The following is a 19,966-nucleotide window of genomic DNA, read 5'->3' on the forward strand; positions in this document are numbered from 1 at the left end:
GATGCTGAGTATTCCATCTCATACTCGGATCCACAGTGGCAAGCTGCAATGATTCCTGGATCATTGATTCTTCTGGAGGACATATGTGGCTTCTTGACTGGAATGGGGTCATAGTGGGCATTAGCATCTATGAGTGTTAGACACAACTGGTTGGTTTCCAAGTTGCACACTGCTCCCACTGTTGATAAGAAGGCTCGCCCAAGTAGTAGAGAAGAGTTCCAGTTTAGCTTGATGTCCAAGACATGGAAATCTACTGGAACTAGGGCATTAGCAATCTGCACCTCTAGGTCTCTTACAATTCCTCTTGAGTTCCTCTGGGAACAATCCACAAAAGTGAACAGTTCCTGCGAAGGCTCCACCTGCAGACCCAGATGGTCTGCCATAACCCTAGGTAGGATGCTGACTGATGCTCCTTTGTCACACAAGGCATGTGGAAATTCAATACCCTTCACCCGTGCATGGTATTACAAATTGCCCAGGATCACTCTTCTTCTTCAATGTAATCCTCATCCTCATCTTTTCTCTAGCTTCACAGAACATTCTCTTGATGTCTTATTCTTTCCCTCTAGTTTCTCTGAAGAACATCCACAATCTGTGAGTATAATAAGCCTCCTGGAATGGCTTATCTATAAGAATTCTGAAGACTCTCTTTCGGAAATTTTCCTTTTCCTTTTCATTAGCCCCCCTCTTCAAATGTTTTGCTACTTTTTCCTTTCTTCTCCTTAGGGTTCTTCCAGTAGGAACCCTATCCTCTTCCATAGGATCTCCTCCATCATCTGAAGGTGTACTGGCGGTCTCTGGTGGGTTTTCTGAAGGTTTGGGTTTGGGCCTGAGTGCATTAAGACGTGCAACATCTATCTTTGGCATCTGCACTCGGTAGGTAACAGGTGCTCGTCGATCGATAGTCGCTGGAGGTTGTCGATCGATGGCAGCCTCTGTTTTCCGAGCGATAGTAGATTCTCCATGTCGATCGATGGAGGTATCAGGATCCTCACGGCATTGCAAGATGCAGTTGGCTCTGTAGGTGTCATTGATCGATGCTCTGGTGATTCTGTCGATCGATTCGGACTGTGTGACGTCGATCGATGTTCGAAGTTTGGCGTCGTTCGACACCAATGCGATCCGCCAAAACTCATCAAACTTTCTACTTCGAAATCTCCCCAGTCTTGCAGCTTCTCTTCCTTCACCACTTGCCAAAAATCATCCTCAATGATGGCATTCACGTGGTGTTTCATCACATCATCCCCTACCACTCTAGTCGAGGCTTCTTACCTCTTGACAGCATCTCCTGTCTGCACAACCTGCATCTCCAGCTTCTTCACATGAGTGCTCAATGTTTCAAACTTTGTGTTCAGGTTGGTGCAGACAGAATCAATCTTTCCATTGAAGTCCACAGTCATTCTCTATTGTGTCTCAAGAACCCTATCAAGCATCTCTTCAATCTTGCTCTCTTGAGTAGGCAGCGGTGGCTTCTGGTAGTAGGAACTTCCATAATTCATGTTGTTGTTGTAGCTGTTGTTGTAGGGTTTCTGGTACTGTGAACTCTGGTTGAAATTTCTCCTATTTCCATAGGAATTTCTGTTTCCATCCTGGTTTCCAAAACCTTGGAATCCAGTTCCACCAATGTAGTTCACCTCTTCTTCTTCCTCTGCTCTACCCTCTGTGTCTACAGCTTCTGCATCTTCAACCAAGCAGACCTGCTTCCTGAGAAGCTTGTGAACACTATCCAGATTTGCCTTCACCTCTTCCATCTGATCATTCCCAAGGATGGTGGCAGACTTTTTTCTCTCAAAATCAGTGTTCTTGGTGCTGTTGCTAGATGCTAGGTTTTCAATTGCTGGAAGCATCAAGAGCCATCTGGTACTGCACCGCGATGCCTCTGTAGAAAGTACTGAGCATTTGTACTTCATTAAAGTCATGGTGTTGACAGTCTCTCTGGTAAGACTTGAATCTGATCCAGGAGCTTCTGAATGATTCTGCAGGCTCCTGAGTGAATGTAGCAATATTTCTCCTCAAGTCTTCAGCACGCGCTTCATCAAAAAACTTGCATAAGAATGCATTCTTGATGTCGCTTCAGGATGTTAGAGATCTTGGTGGTAGCTTCTTAAGCCAATGCGAAGCATCTCCAGCAAGTGAGTACTTGAAGAGCTTGCATAGGAGGTAGTCTTCAGAGACTCCCTCAACTTTAATAGCAGGTATAAGATCCTCGAACCTCTCCAGATGGTCCATAGGATGCTCGTGAGACAATCCATGGTAGGGTATCAGTCCCACGAGTGTGTAGTACTGTCCCTTCAACTCAAAATCCCTCTGAATAGTGGGAGCACGAATGGCTGATCCGTTGGTGTAGAACTGATCTGGATGGTTGTAGCCAGCCAACGTCTTGGGTCGCGCAGCCTCCTCTACAGGTAAAAAGGCACCTGTAGCATTAGCATCAGACTCAGGGATTGCAGCCCCCTGAGCATCTATCCTCTAACCTGTTACATTACGCAGATGACCTTCCTGGTCATGCAGGTCACCATTATCATCTCGCACAAGTATCAAAGTCGCAACCATGTCTCGCGGTTCAGTATCGATCGATGTCTGGGATAGAGTATCGATCGATGTCGGATGGACAATGTCGGTCGATGGAAGATGAGTGTCTTCGGTCGACGGGACTAGTGTCTGGGTCGACGGTGGTTGAACGAAATCGAGCGACGAACAAGTGTTGTTGTCGATCGATGAGGAGTGCGCTTCTTTACGGATTGAACGCTCCAAACTTGCAGGATTTGATGAGAATAGTAGTTGGGTTTCCTTGTTGCTTCTATTACTGCTGGGCATGTACCTGAAAATCCAAGAAAATAAATTTTGTGTCAGAAACTTAACAAAAATTAGATCGATTAGGCGATCAAAGCGCCCCAGCAACAGCGCCAAATTTGATGCCACTCAAATTATCCTAAGGAGTGATTTATACTCTCTTAAATAAGAGGTCGAGTTGTAGTACTTAGGGATCGAATTCACAAGGAGTTAGGGAACCTAAGAAATCTAATATGATTTGTTAAGCTAGACGGTTTTAGAGATTTAAATGTATATTGCAGTTTTATATTGAACAAGTATCTGTTCAATAGATTGATTGAGGTTTTGGTGCTTAAAAAGGAAATAGTTAGACTTAGGGTTTTTATTCAGGAAACTTGTGATTATAATCCTACACATGCCTAATGAGTTGCATGCATGATAATGTAAAGCTCAACTACTTAGTCAACAAATCCATCATCGTTCGCAATGTTTGGACTTGTCTATTAACTAGATCTAATGATCTCAACTATCGTGATCAATTGAAAGTGTCGATCGATAATCCTATAGGGATATCAATCGATACACCTTTCGCTCCGTCGATCGATTATTCAATAAAGATATCGATCGATACACATCTTCTTAAGCTTTATGCGCGGGTTGAATGGTAGCTTACTAAGCTCACTAGATCAGCTCTCGCCTTACTCATAGCAAGAAACTTAGCTCAGTTAGAATGTTTTCAGGATGAGAATGAAGCTCTCGCTTTTATATATCAATTCTAGGGCTGGTTCTAGGTAGCCAATCTAGAGACAGACATTAATGAACAATCCTAAAGACAATTTCCACAACTCAGCAATCTATAGTTGGGGCTAATCCCTCCTAACCTATTTAAACCCTAAAATCTAACAATGGAACTACTCAGACATGGCTAAGCAATTCATAACAACAATTAGGTAAAAAACTTCATTAGAATAGTAAATAGATATTAATGCATTTCCAATCACAAATTATAACTTTGGATCTTCTCTCCAATCTATCAAAATTCTAGAAAACCTTGCTGTGAAAATAATAAAGCTAGAAAAGCACACTTTGCCTCTAACATGGTTGTAAAGCTTATATAATTAGGTTAAAACTCGTCAGGGCAATCTTGTAAATTGGTGAAGACCTGGGCTTCAAGTCGGTTGTGACCAAACGGGCTTTCTGCGCGTTTCGCTGTCGATCGATGTCAAGATATGAACATCGATTGATTATTCCTCTCCAATATCGACCGATGGTCGAGCTCGATGGTCATCCCGGGTGTTTGCTCCAAATACCTCCAAAATGCTCTAAAATCATCACTTATCTCTAAATCACTCATGATCTTATAAATATAATAAATAGACTCTATAATATAATAATTACTAGTAAAAACACCTATAAACCATGGATGAAAATGGGTCAAATCCGTGGTCTATCACAAGTCACGTAAGCCAAGAACATGTCGCAGACTTTAAAGCGGGACGGAATCAGGTCGAAAACGATACAGGAAACGTAAGTCGAAGTAGTCATCGCACCCCCTAAAGCTGTGATTAGACCTAGGCCTTGCCTTAAACCCAACCCACTGGTCTCTAACATCTTTAGGCATAGTATCAAACACAGTGATACGAGATCCCAAAATTTGTCTCTTGGCTAATATTCGAGCGTCTTCAGAAATCCCGCAAGTTTACGCACTGCGGAAAACTCTCAAAACAGATCATGGATATAGCAGTTCACACAGAGTTAGATTACGAGAAGACAACTCGTAGTCATCCCTCTACACCAATATAAAATGCCATCGGCAGCAACATGCCTGATAACCCCTACACGACATATAAACTGGACCGTAAAGGTCTCACTGGAAAACAGGTCTTAAGAATCTCAACTCCGGGACGAACTATGAAAGGCTTGATCCCATTAACCAGGGTACGTAGGCAGCCTTCACAAGGCGCAGCCCTAATCTTATCGCACTCCACTTTTAGTAGAGTGAACAGACCACATCCAACCATTAATTCCGCCTAACTTACCTGACCTGCCTAACCGCTCGCAAGAACACCGCAAAATATTCTAGCGAGCTAGGGGCCTAACTGTTGGGCTCAAAATCGGTCACGACGGAATCAATGTCGGAAAGTTCTCAAGAAAAATGTCTCTCTTTAAAAAGAAAGAAAAAATAGTTAAAAAATAGCGGGAAAACCGAAATCGAGTGTCGTAACAACTCCGAAAAGGATTCACACGATAAGTCTTCGAGAAAGGTTACTCCGGGCCTCGGACAAACAGATCCCGAACAGCGAAACAACCATCGTCCAACTCGCCGAAGGGGCGAGTTGGACCGAACGCACCGTCCAACTCGCCGAAGGGGCGAGTTGGACCAAACGCACCGACCAACTCGCAGAACGGGCGAGTTGGATCGAGCAAGCTGTCCAACTCGCCCGTTCGGCGATTCTGGTCAACTAGCCTTCCTTCGTCCCGTCCTCGTCGCTCCCTCCTTCTGGATTGAATCGAACCTGCTCTTGTTTCATCTCGATCGGAGAAACCGTTGAAACTTTACGATTTAAAAACCGTAAGAACTCATTTTCTCGTAAGAAGTTCGAATTGATCGTATAGAACGGCAACGGTTAACTAAACACCTCGAACTGCCTCCACTATACGAGAAAATTAGAACGTACTTCGGAATCGACGTCGTTTCGGAAGCGCTCTTTCGATAAATCGTAAAAACACTTAAGTCGGAAAACGGCCCGAGAGGGTCCAAAATGAGGCTAGAAGCCCACTTACGATTTTTTACGAAATCGAGCCCAATCTTTATGACGGTTTATCTTCTATTCCGCAGCAGAAGATAAATGTCAAGTTTGGAAGATAAATGTGAAGTTTCCAAAGATAAATATGAAGATCGAAGAAAAATGGAATATTTCCGCGAAGCGATAAAGTTGACCGAGGGCAGAAAGTGAAATAGCAAACCGCCTCTAGGAGGAGTATATAAGGACATCGAGGCTAAAGATGCAGGAGGACACAATTCTTTTTACTCTTAGAACTCTCTGCACTTATAAACTTTTAGGCATTATTCTCGACATGTTCTGTTTCTATGACTAGCACTAGATTACTATACGAACTCACCCAGGCAGTTCGGTCTCTTGTTCTACTCTTTGAATCAAACTACGTTCGGTTTGATCCTTGAAAAGGGTACGTAGGCAGCCTTTCATAAGGTTCAGTCCGAAATCAATCAAAACCTTTTTCGTATCTTTTTTGTCTTCTGCTATTAAGCTGCGACTCAACTTGGTTTAAGGTTTTTGGTTGCTAGAACTAAGTAATTCGCACACAGCTCTTTCGGCCGAAGCTTTGATAATCTCTTTTAATGATCGCAAAGCTCTTACGCTGATTCGGAATAAGATCTACCTTTTCTATAAATTCATTTTGTTATCTTTTCATATTTTCTGCATTTATTTGGTCAATTGTCGTTGGCTCTCGCATAGAATCCGGGACCTCAGGGAAAGTTAGGCTTTCTTAAATTTCCTCCGATTACGGAAATCGGCGGTGCGAATTTCGGTTCCCACAACCCTGAGCTCGATCTAGACTTGCCCTTATCATTTGATATTTGGCATTTTTGACATCTTGTATATATGTTTTCTAATTGGTTAATGAGTCTTTATCGAGTCTTTCTAGTCCTTTTCGACTCGTTACAGGTCTGGAGTTGCATTGGATGGAAAATGGACCAGCTGGAACAAAAGAGTAAAAAAAACCCGAATTGGAGATTTTCACAAGTGGAACAACCTTGCAGGATGTTCTCGGGCGTGCGGAGCAACCCGAGTGCATGTTCCAGCGCAGAGATTTTTAAGGAAATTAAAAGTTATTTTGGGATTTGCTCTAATCTCCCTATTTTCTATCCTAGCCGCCTCTAGCCTCCATTTATCTTCTTTTTCTCTTTCTCTATATTTTTCTACACTGTTTTTGAGACAAGAAACTAGAGTTGAGCTTTTGGAGATTTGTGATTTGATACTTTGTAAAGGGAGAAGACTACATCTCTCTCACCATAGAGAAGATTACCCTGAACCCTCTTTTTTTATCTCTTTTATTAACATGCAGTATTATTAAAAATTGATCTATGTGTTTTCTCTTGTTATGACTGAGTAGTCGGTCTTGTTAACCTAAGGTGTTAGGGTGTTGCTAGATTGCGAGCTGAACACAAATAAGCATCCATTGATTGTCTTCATTCATGTCTAATCTTAATGCTTGCATTGAATTGATCACTTACTGTTTGATCTTAGGTTGAATCTATTCATTAATGTTTTAATAGGTTGATAGACTTGTCATGAATGACCATTACATCCCTAATCAGCGAAAGTAGATATTAGGATGTCTTGTGAACAGATCGGATCTGTTCTTAATGTTTATCATCGTATCTCAGTCCAAACGAGAGTTTAAGTATTGAGATCGATGGATAAAAGGAGAATGACCACGACAGTGGGCTGATCTTCCTTTGCTACCCGAGTTCTAGACTCGAACTGAAAGAACTTGAATAGTTTTTTGGCTCGCATCCTTGTAACCCGTCCAATCAGTCTAGGCCAGCTCGCTTATCATCTTTGAAAAACCCTTTTGTTTAATTGTTACTTGCTTTCTAAGCTTCAATCAACTTTACAACTCATTCATTGTTTTAGCTTAATATTGATCCCATAGAAATAAAGTGTAACCGTTGGTCTCTATGGTCTTGATCCAAAAGTGCTACATCGACATATCATTCGATTGTGGTAGTGTGCACATTAGGTTAATTTGTGTGCATATACACGTATTAATATCAATTTGGTTATGTTGCCGGGGACAAGCTTTTTACCTTTATTTTTCGGTTATTTATTCAGTCTATGACCTCTAACTTTCTTTACCCTTTTTGCTGCAGCTAATGATCAAGGTACATGACCAGTAGACATACTCGGAGAAGTGCACAGGGAGAGTTAATTACACTTAGCAACCAGGAGCTAGAAAGGTTAGAAAGAACAAACCGTCAACAGCCAAGGCCGACCAACGCCACAATGGGCGATTACGGCAATCCGGATAATCTCGCTGCTACAATGCAACAGATGCAGCAGCAGATGCATCGGATGCAGCAGACCATTCAAGCGCATGAACAAGCTGCTCAACAAGCTGCATAACAGGCCGAGCTACAGCAGGAGCAAGCTGCTCCGAACGGGCAGAGAAACCTTCCGCGTAACGCGCTCTGCCATAGTTCCTCCACCCTGCCTCAGACAGGACTTTGAGATCAAGCCTGCTTTGATTGATCTGGTGCAGAGAAAAGTGTTCACTGGTCTCCCGACAGAGATTCCAATGAAGCACATTGAGAGCTTTGAAAAGGTCTGTAGCTTTACTCGTGCGAACGGCGTACCACCTGACTACATCAAGTGCATGTTGTTTCCATTCTCTCTTGATGGAAAAGCTGCACAATGGTTGAATGCTCTCTCGACCGATCTATTACTTCGTGGGAACATGTCCGATCAACGGTCCTAACCATTTTCTACACGGAGGCGAGAACAACCGCATTGAGGAACAAGATCACTTCTTTCAGACAGCTCACTGATGAGCCTTTTTGCGACGCATGGGATCGTTATAATGACTACCGAAGAGAATGCCTTCACCATGGTTTTGATGATGATTACGTCCTAGGTATTTTCTATGATGGAGTAGACTGGGAATACCAAAGTACTCTAAACTCTTCGAGCAATGGGGACTTCATGACTCAGACCACTGATGGAGCGTTTAAGCTGATTGAGAACATGGCAGTTAGCTCAGCCAATATGAATCAGGAGAGCAACCGCTCCAAGAAAGTCAACAGTATCAACAGCCAGAAGATATATGAGCCGACCGCCAAGATTGATCAGCTACTAAAAAACAACCAAGGGCAAATCTTCAGCATGGAGGAATCTACGGCTGGGCAGATTCAAAACACTCAAGAGGTTGCTCCCGAGGCTGAAAAGAAAGGAAATGATCAGCAAGGCTTCCCACAGAACTTTCAGGCTAAAATTTTCGCTTTCAGTTAGGCACAGAACCGGTTCGTGGGTCAGAATCAGAATCAGAATCAGCAGGAGCCGCAGAGCAACCAGCAAGCTGTTCCAACTGCCAGGAACGGTCAACCAGATGAGCTGAAAGGTCTAGGTGTGGTGTTGCAACAGTTGTTGCAGGGTCAGCAGGTTCAGGTCAAGGCTCTGAATCAGGTTAGTGCAGACATCAACACCAGGATAGAAAACATGTTCACCGAGCTGAGTACAAAATATGATACTGTGAGCAATCACATAAAGAGGATGGATGTTCAGCTTGCTCAAACAACTGAGAGTGTCAAGAGGCAGCAAATGATGATACCTGAAAAAACAGATCAGAATCCTAGGACTGAGCACTGTAATGCAATAGAGCTGACAGATGAGGAATCTGAGGGAAAAGAAACGGAGCAGATGTTAGATGAGCTCTGAAGCAACTGCTCCTAGCGAACCTGCTGAGACTCCACCAATTCGAGTCTATGTTCCTAAGGTTCCCTATCCTATTCCACCTAGACATCTGATGGATCCCATTAGTGCAGAGCAGCTGGCTGGGTTTAGGAAGATGGTGAGAAGGCTTCCTTAAAAGATCTCATTTGAACATGCTTGGGAGATTCGGCCATTGCATATGTTCTTCAAAAATTGCAGAGAGACTCAAGAGGAAATTAAGGGTCTCTTTACGGAAGCGTTGACACCATCAGTGAAGGTATTGCCTAAGGTTGATGACCCTGGAAAGTTTTATTTTCCATGTTCCATTTGCTGGAGTGGAATTCAAGGAAGCTCTTAGTGACTCCGGATCTAGTGTAAATCTAGTCTCAAAGGCAATTGTGGACGAGCTAGGCATTGTTGATGTTGAGCCTTCTCTGGTGATTCTGGATTTTGGAAACTCTTCCACGGCAGTCCCTTATGGTACAATTCGCAATCTTCATGTCCAAGTAGGGGACTGTATGCTCCATACCGAATTTCAAGTTGTTGAGATGAGCAAGGATCATGAGATGCCTTTGATCTTTGGAAGGTCATTTATTGCTACAGTGGGAGCAATCATCGACCTGCCTAATAAGAGAGTCTATTTCTCCAACATCAACAAGAAGGTTTTCTACAAGGCTGTCCCAACCAGATCACAAATCCGATACGCCTCTTGCATCTCAGTGGTTAGAAGAGAACAGCTGAAATGTTTTCCTAAGAAGGAGCTTAGTGATAAAAGTGAGATCAAAGAAGTTCTGGATGGAGATTCTCACACTAGTACTAAGGAACTCAGTGGGAATGCAAAGGTGAAAGAAAAAATCCAGAAGAAAAGGGTCAAGGGCGACCCTACAGTGACTTTGATACCGCGGAAGTGTGATAAGAAATCCACTGAGTATGAGATAAAGTGTAAGGGTACCTCTAAACCTTTTTCTAAAGTCATAGCTATTCTCACACATGAGATGAAAGAGAAAGGGGAAGCTGCTGTAAAAGGGGTTGTTGAGCAGAGTCTTGAAGCTGAACATGTCTAATTGTGGAGATTGTTTTGGAACAAGCCCTCATGCTCAACCCGACTGATCCCTGTCACCAAGTCAAGCTAGTCACTTAAACCAAGCTTTTGGTGGGAGCCAACCCACCGGTAAGTGTAAATATAACTTGGTTTTGTTTCTGTTTTGCTTTATTTTCTGTTTTAGTTATTGAGTCTCAGGTCAAAAAGCAGAAAATCCGAGATACTTCGCAAATTCTGGGTTGAAGAAACGAAGCACCCTGCTTTCTGAAAAGAGCGACCGCTCCAGGCGATGGAGCACCCATGGTTTTTCAGAGCAACCGCTCCACTCAGTAAGCAACTTGATAAAAAAAATATATATTTTCTATTCTTGTTTGTACCTTCTCTCTGATTTAATTTCACACCATGGACGGTGTGAAGTAAGTCTGAGGGAGGGTTTTCATTGTTTACTAACGTGTTTACTTCTTTTGTTTTGAGTCGGTGAGTCAGTTTTTAGGAGTCAGTCAAAACTTTGTGGGAATTAGAATCTTATTTTGTATTGAATACTAACCTCCTAGTGCTTTAGTTATCTTATACAGTGACCTTAGCAGTGACCTTAGCAGTGACGAAAGAGACACATGTGGACCTGGAGCACCCTGACATTATCTCATTTGAACCTGATCTTGACTGCAATTCTTCTTGTTATGGGCATTAGATCAGGGAAATGAGAACACACGCAGGACTTCTTATCATTTTATCTATCTTGCTGATCCTGAGTGGCTAGCTCATTTTTAGCTAGTTTCCACCCTGTACCTTAGCCTTTTTTCCACCTTCATGCATTTGTTTTTCAGTGTTATATGTGCAGATATGTGCAAAAAGGTTGGAGAGGAAAGGATCGACGCAGCCTCTTACTCATTACTACTGCAGAAATTCAGTCAGAAAGGAGAACAAGCAGATTAAGGGAGCAATCGCTCCATCACCACATCTAGTCCAAAAAAACAAGAATAAGGTGATGGAGAAGCAGAAGAAATCAAAGAAACATGAGCCACTGGGAAGGTCGAGCAAAAGAGTGGGTACCAAGTTAAAATACCGGAGAGCAGGCAGATGATCTGAGCAGCCAGATGGCTGATCCAAAGCAGAGCAGTCGTTCCAGAAAAAAGCAAAAACGAATAGAGGTTGTGGACGTCAATGGATCTATCATCTCTTGCCATTTTTGTGCGATATACTGCATCCTCGAAATGGTAGCCCCTAAACACTCTTAACTCTACCATTAAATAGCATGTTCCACACCTAGACCGTCTACCCTGAATAATGTATGTGATAAGAAGCTCACGCTTCTCTTGATTGAATGTAGTCTGGAAAGTGTAGCTTTGCAGGTTTGAGATATAGAGCATTACATCCCTAATCAGCGAATGTAGATATTAAGGTGTCTTATGAACAGATCAGGTCAGTTCTTAATGTTTATCATCGTATCTCAGTCCAAGCGAGAGTTTAGATATTGAGATCGATGGATAAAAGGAGAAGCACCACGACAATGGGCTGATCTTCCTTTGCTGCCCGAGTTCTAGACTCGAACTGAAAGAACATGAATAGTTGTTTGGCTCGCATCCTTGTAACCCGTCCAATCACTCTAGACTAGCTCGCTTATCATCTTTGAAAAACCCTTTTGTTTAATTGTTACTTGCTTTCTAAGCTTCAATCAACTTTAAAAATCATTCATTATTTTAGCTTAATATTGATCCCATAGAAATAAGGTGTAACCGTAGGTCTCTATGGATTCGATCCTAAAGTGCTACATCGACATACCATTCGATTGTGGTAGTGTGCACATTAGGTTAATTGGTGTGCGTATACACGTAATATCATCATTTCTCACATGTTCTTTCTTCTCAGTCCTTCCTCTAACATAATATCCTTCACCATTATCATGTGAAGCCGTAGAGGTCTTGAGATCCTGATCTTTAGACCTTTCTGCACTTGTCACCTCTTCCAACGACAATGTATTTTTGCCATACTTAAGCGTTTCCTTGAGAGAGTTGAACCGTGAAGGAAGTGAATTCAGGAGAAGAAATGCTTGTACCTCCTCTGACACAGTTACATTCACGCTTGACAGGTAAGAGACAATCTTCAAGAAGTCATCGTATTCTCATCGATACTCCGAGTATCGACCATCTTGAAGGTGTAGAATTTGTGCTGCAAGTGAATTCTATTCGGTAGAGTATTTGAAAGATATAACCTCTCCAGTGTAGACCATGTAGAAGCAGCTGACGTACACAACTCGATCTTCCTTAACACATAATCACCAACATTGAGAATGATCAGATTCATCGCCTTCTCTGATCTTCCAAGCCTTTCGGTTTCCTCTTTCACCAACCGCTCCATTTAAACATCTTCGCCTTCATCCTTCTGAATCGCTGATACATAAGGTGACGTAGACTCTTCTAACACATCCTTTAGACCAAGGACAGACAGATGCGCTAGCATCCTCTTCTTCCACAATGAGAAGTCTCTCTTCCCATCAAACCGCTCCACCTCAAATCTTGCATTTGCCATTGACAACCACCAACCTGGCTTTGATACCACTTTGTTGAAACCACAATGGCAAGAACAGTTTGACCTTAAACTAGAATCAAACACACAAACTCGCTGACACACTCTCCGACGAACTCGACGACGTAAGTTAGTATGTATGAGTTTGCAGAATTATGGAGAACAGAAGAAGAACACAGAAAAGATGGAAGATGGACACAAGTAATTGCTTACCCAGAGTTCACCTAGAATGGCTACGTCTCTGGTGCCTGGCAAGAGGCAATCCACTATAATCTTAAGAGAAAAGATATATAACCTCTCTCTCTCTCTCTCTCTCTCTCTCTCTCTCTCTCTCTCTCACAAGCTTACAATAGGCTTTACTTGGACCAAGAGATAAGAGTACACACGAGATCCCTTTATAGAGGAAGAGTCTATTACATTAACCTAGTTGGATTAGGGCATTCACCCCTTTCCATAAACCTATTAGGAAATATTCCAAAACACTTGTCAACTTCCATAACTCCATGAAAGTAATATTTCCAGGATCCTATCAACTTACATATCCATAAAAGTGATATTTCCCTTGCCTAATATGACGTCCTTGTCTTGTTTGATTTCCATCACCAAATCCTGACGAAGTCCTTGACAGATTCCTTGACGTAGTCTCTCACGTAGTCCCGAATCCCAACAGTTCAGCCGGAGCTTCAGCGAGACGGTGAGAGTCAGAGGCAACAGGAGTCAGTTTTGAGGATGATGGCTCCATTTTATCTCCGTTCTACGATATCTCCTCAGGTTTTTTAGGGGTATAGGCGCGTGACATCTCGAGGGCCTCTCTCTCATCTGGTTAGTTGTGTTTATGTATCTCGAGGATTTGATTTTTTTGATGTGGAATGGTGTTTAAAGGTTCCTTTCACTTGGTGTTTTGTGAGGGTTGTGGGTGTACTTTGTTTCAAGAGTGATGGCGGTTTCTCAGGGTCTGATTGTCGTGTGGTGGTTGGATTTTCGGGGTTTGGCGTATGCAACTCTTGTGTGGTGTGAGAAGCTTTGTCATCTGTGGCTTGGTCTTCTCTCTCTCTCTCGAGAATGCTCTCTCTTAGTAGGTCCTCTCATGGTATGGTGCAAGTTTTTCATGCCATATCGCGAGTGGTGTCTTTTTCAGTTCCTCTGTCTCGGTTCTTCTCTGTGTCTACACTAGGGTGCAGCTGCGCAGAGCTCGGACGGTCGCATTAGGTACTCTAATGCAGACCAAGGCGTCAGTATGTGCCCTTGATTGGGTCTGTCAGAGTTGCAAGGTGAGGATACCTAGGTAGAGATGTGCTATCCCAGTGCTAAGGCGTCTATTTTGTTCCCCTTGGCAAGCTTATCTCCTTCTTCTTTTGCGGGGACTTAAGCCTTTGTTTCTATATTTGCATCGTTGGTCCTCTACCGGTCCTTCGCAGTTTCATTCCCTCCCTAGTCCCGGCGGTTTAGCGAGATTCCAGTGGCTTCCCTCTAGGTTTAATATTTCTCCCTTGATGTTACTCCAGTGATGTCACGGGAACGCCGACATTCAAGGCAATAAGGTAAATCTCACATTTCCCGTGGTTTCCATCAATGATTGAGATCGGAGACTGATATTCAAAAGATTTCTGAACGGTCTAGCGAAACGCGTCGGTTTAGCAAGGGAGCGAAGCTAGTCATGTGATGGTTGAATTAGAAATTTTTTGTTGATTAAGACTTTTAGTTGATGCTGTAATTCTCATTATCAGGTTATTTATAAATCGTAAATATTAAAAAAACTATTTGAAGTGTTCAGACTAGTAATTTCATATAATCGTTCGATGCCAGAACTACGTTAGGTGATAGTTATCTGGTTATAGCCTTAAGACAAAATTTGGCTGCAAGTTGTATTAATATATGATATGGATCTTATAACAAATCTATCATCAAATTTATCAATAAAAAACAAATATATCATCAATCAAAATAATATTTGAATTTGGATGAATCCATCACTAAATCCTTCCACCAATCTACAAAAAAAATTGGATGTGATTGTTCAACCTCATTATAATAAAATGGTACGTTTCTAACCATTACGCTGAAATGTGTAAAGAATTACATTATACATATATACTAGGTAATAATCCGCGTCTTGCGCGGGATGTGATTATTAATTTTGTTATTTTTTAATACGGAGACATTAAATCTGTTTAATCTGGATATCGATCTTGCTTTAGGTTGTTTTTTTTTAATCTCTTAAAATATAGCTATAATTCTAAATCAATATTTATTTTGGTTTGTTCGGTTCAAGTTGTTGATGTTTTTGGTTTTTTGGTAATAACCAAAAATTATTATTATTTGTTTGATTTCAAGTTTTATGAATTTTAGATAGTCCTGATGTCGAACCAATGGTTTCATATTATAATTTCTAAACATATAATAGTTAAAGAAAAGGAAAATAAAATTATTAAGAAAAATCATTTCACTACAATTTGGTTAATAGTGAAACAAGCATTAAAAATGAATATTTCAACTTCTAAGAGAATTAGATACTTCAATTGTGGTGAATATTTAGTTATATAGGTGTTCACGTCACTGTCCACATGTATGTGTATGTAAATTATATAAAGATATTGTTAATCAATATTAAATGACATTTATCCAAAATAACACATGAAAGATAAAAAAATTAAAATAAAATTAATTAAAAATAAAATAAGCTTAAACATTAGTGAATTTTCTTTCATATAAAGAAAATCAAATTGTATCGGTAAATAGGGGTGGGCATGGATCGAATATCCGGGTATTTGGAAGTATTAGTGTCGATTCGATTCGTAGCCACCCAGATATTCGGTATCTCAGATATCTGGAAAACTTTAGAATTTTCATGGATATCGATTTGATCCGTAATAAAATAAAAAAAATAAAATAAATGCAAAATTTAAAAATAATAGAAAATAATAATATTTCATTACAAAAATAAATTATTGTTTCACTTTTTAAATTCTAATACCTAATATAAAAAATTTAATACATAAAAATATTGTAAAATTTATATAAACTATAATATATGTATAACTTATGCATATATAATTCTGTAAATATATGTATATATATATATGCATATAACGGATTGAATCGGATTTCCGTTTCAAAAAATATTAGTATTTGTGATTTTATTCGTTTTTACAGATATTGTATTTTAGTATTTGATTTGCTTCATAGGGTTACAAATATCCGGATTTTTCGGTTCGAATCAAAGCGGATAATGAATCGAATAAAAAAATTACGAATATTTTGCCCATCCTATCCGTAAATAATAAAAAAAATATATATATATATAATTGGATTTTCGATTCGTTAACCGTTTTGATTCGAATCGAAAAATCTGGATAGTGTGAGTTTTATAGGAACGTTACATGTGAGTTTTATATTTGAAAACAAAACATAAAGTACATAATGTGAACACATTTATGTATAATTTGGCTGGGACTCTACACATGACACATCAGCATGATCATTTTCAAATCGTTGCGAGGATGCCACGTGTCTATTATAGTGTGAACGCATTTATTAAAATGTTTATCTTTTAATATATAAGGGATACGAAACTTTGCTAGATTGTTACATATATTCCATGTTATATAGGACGGTAGGACTAGTTGCGAAATTAGATGTTATTTGGCGTATTATGTACATATATATGTGTGTCAGTACGTGAATCACGTACACTACTGCAACGTGATAATGATGATAACCTTGTACTGTGATATAAGAATAACGACTCTTGAGATCACGATTGAGACACCATTAAAATCATTTGAAGAATAAAGAATGACTTCACCATCAAATCATATCTTGGCCATGAGTTTGGTTTGATAATTGACTCTTGACATCGTAATATTCCAATTTCATGCATGACGATAAGGCTAAAACGGAACCGCATATTGTTTGCCTTTAGGTTACAAGTGGCCATAATATTCTATTAACTCTTTATATAACCGGCGATGACGAGTTTTAACAAATATTGAAGAAGCCAAGGCTGAAAACCATTTTTTGACTGATGTACCTGAAAACTTTATATGGCGTATCTTAAAGTTAAGAAGTTAAAACTATGTCAAAGGAGTGAAAGCCAACGATCAGCTTATGCTTTTAGATCGGATTTTCAACATAACCTTTTATAAAACTGGTGATAAAAATTCAGAATGAATGGAAATATTAAAATGTTTTTATCCATCTTTTGATTACAAATAACTGTTACAAATATAATTACAATAATTAAATTAAAATCAAAATCACAAAAATTGATTAATTAGATTTTTTTCGCTTTTTAACAGAACATATAATTATATTAGTAATTAAATTTTGTATCAAACTTTAAAATATTGTGAGCGATCTTTAAATATTTTAGTTTTTTTTGGGCCGTCCGCTCAAGAATATAACAGATTATGCAACGTTATAAAAAAAAAAAAAGTAATGCGATATTGCAGTTTTTTTACGGTTCAATAAAGGTGAAAGACCGTGCTATATAAACATTTTACAAGATTCGTCCGTATCATAAATTCTTCACAGCTAAGATTTTGTTATATCGATCCTTTTTCCTCTTTTTTTTTTTTTTTTTTTTTTTTTACAAAATGATTATGTTAGATAGTTAACCAGATCGTAAAACTATGTCCACAAGATGATAGAACCAAGAATTTGAACAATTAGACTCTTCATTTTCATTTGTCTACGTGAGTACGTGCATTCGTGAAGAAGCTATATATAGGAACATTTATAGTTGATCTTTTAACACATACAAACTCAAAGTCATTCCTTATCGTTTTTTGAGTAACATCATTTCCCCTAAGTTAAATTGTTTACATATCCTAAGAAGCAGTCTTTCAACATACATACTATTATCACGGAGGGAAAAGCTACAAAATATGGTCTCCGAAAAACCTGTTGTGATCTTCAGTAAGAACTCGTGCTGCATGTCTCACTCAATCAAGACTCTTTTCGTCGACTTTGGCGTGAACCCAACGATCTATGAGTTAGACGAGATCAACAGAGGAAAGGAGATAGAACAAGCACTGGCTCAACTAGGCTAGCTGCAGCCCGACCGTGCCGGTGGTATTCATAGGAGGGCAGCTTGTTGGTGGAGCCAATCAAGTCATGAGTCTTCATCTCAATCGCTCTCTCGTCCCAATGCTTAAGCGTGTTGGAGTGTTATGGGTTTGATTATAAACACACACAAAAATCCCATCTAGTCACGTAGTAGCGTAAGTTCGCACCTTGCTAACTACTCCAATGTTTTGCAAGAAAAAGATGAAACTAAAGAAAACAAGGTCTGTTTCAAAAAAAAAAAAAACAAGGTCATCTATACATATATTGTATTTCTAAGAAAGATTATCTAAGTTTTGAAGAGAAATACTATGAGAGTGTACCTATCTTACAATACTAAAAGTTCTAAAACTAGAGCAGGGAGAGTGTTCATGTCAGCCACTAAAATTTCTTTTGGGCCATCATGTGTACCCAAAACCCAAATCCTCCAAAACCACGTATCTGCTTCGTCTTCCTCCGAATCACTCCACTGCTACACATCTTTTCACATCCCATCAACTCGCCAGCTTATATATTCATATGCTTCCTTGATTCTTTCTTTCTCCAAATCACGCAAACGAAAAAATCAAAGCAAACTATGTGATACAAAATCGCGAAATCAACCGGCAAGGTTCCTACGTCTCTGTTTTACGATGACTTTGTTCCCTGTTTAGGACAGTCGAAGCTACTGTTTCAGCTAATCCTCTTCTGGGAAGCGAAGAACACAACGAAAGGGTAATTCCTAATTGGTCTCTAGCTTCTTCTCATAGAACTAACGTTGTAGATGATGTTGAAGCATCTGAATAAGCTAACACTGTCAAAGAATTACCTACTACTCTACTCAATGTTGTACCCGAAGCTCTTTATTCGTCTTCACAAGCCATTTTAGATGGACTTCTCTTGAAATAACAATAAAAAAGCTTTTCCGAATGCCCAACCACTTGAGAAACGTCAATTGATCCTCATGTTCATGTTATTCATTGGTGTGCCTGAAGCTGTTTATTAGTCTCGATTGTATTTTTAATGACCTTTGATCGATGTATTACATACGTGAGTGGCATTCTCTTTCTTGATGTTTTCCCCCATGACTCTACATAACTGAGCAGGATGAAGGAGCTCTTAAATATCTCAACGATATCAAGTTGAATAGTGTGACACTAATAGTGTCGCAGTATCAAAAGAGTTCAAGCTTCACTTTTTCTTTGCTCAGAACCCTTACTTGAAGAACACTGTGGTGAATAAGACAAATCACATGATTGAAGATGAGTCAATCCTCGAGAAGGCCATTGGGTGATCTTGCTTTTATCATGTATTTGCCATTTTTTCTGTAAGAATAATGATTTACTGATCGTTAACTATTCTATAGGACGGAGATTGAGTGGTTTCCTATAGAATGTTTGGATCAGAAGGTCCTAAAATTAAGCCTCAGAAGGGATCCAAAGTAACAAACTCACAAATCCCATCTCTAAGACTGAGGAGAGGGGGAGTTTCTTCAAATATTTCAGTCCACCTCAAGTTCCTGATGACGAGTAGGATCTTGATGTAGACATGGTATGGCCTTCCCCAAGAGCAGTTTTACCAAGGGCAAATGGAGCACGACTATGATATCGGGTTTGTACCTTTGTTTGTTATCTTTAGTTCTCTTTGCATGTTACTTTAGTTTCAGGATCTGAGTATGTGCACTGTTTATCACGTATATTAACATTCAATAAAAAATTGTCTTGCATGATGTCTCATGGTTCATAGGTGAGGCTGTTGCCACAAACGACCTTGAGATGGATGAAGTACAATGATAATAATGAGGGCGATATCAATATGTTAAGGAAAATAAAGCAAAGACACCCCAAAGAAAGAAGGGGAAAGAAAAGCGAAAGTATCATAGCTTTTGCCTCTGTCATTTGCTCTTTAAGAGACGAAATGCACTAAAAATAAACTAATAAATTGCTTTTCCTTTTCTAAGAATTATGCAGCTCGAAAGTCAAGAAACGGGTTGTGATCGTTCTCATAGAACGGTTTTAACCACTAAAGGAGTAAAGTGAATTTTGCGTGGAAAGATAATTACCATACCAACCACTGCATTGGGGTCTCTCTGGTCTAATAAACAGAATTAGGTACATAAATTTGGATGAAC

General features: G+C 39.9%; 1 pseudogene; it reads left to right on the top strand.

Moving 5' to 3' along the window:
• Nucleotides 1-13,729: 13,729 nt before the first annotated feature.
• On the top strand, nucleotides 13,730-18,071 carry LOC106308715 (annotated as a pseudogene).
• Nucleotides 18,072-19,966: the final 1,895 nt, after the last annotated feature.

This window comes from Brassica oleracea, chromosome C8 (genome assembly GCF_000695525.1).
Source record: "Brassica oleracea var. oleracea cultivar TO1000 chromosome C8, BOL, whole genome shotgun sequence".
In the NCBI taxonomy this organism is placed as follows: domain Eukaryota; kingdom Viridiplantae; phylum Streptophyta; class Magnoliopsida; order Brassicales; family Brassicaceae; genus Brassica; species Brassica oleracea.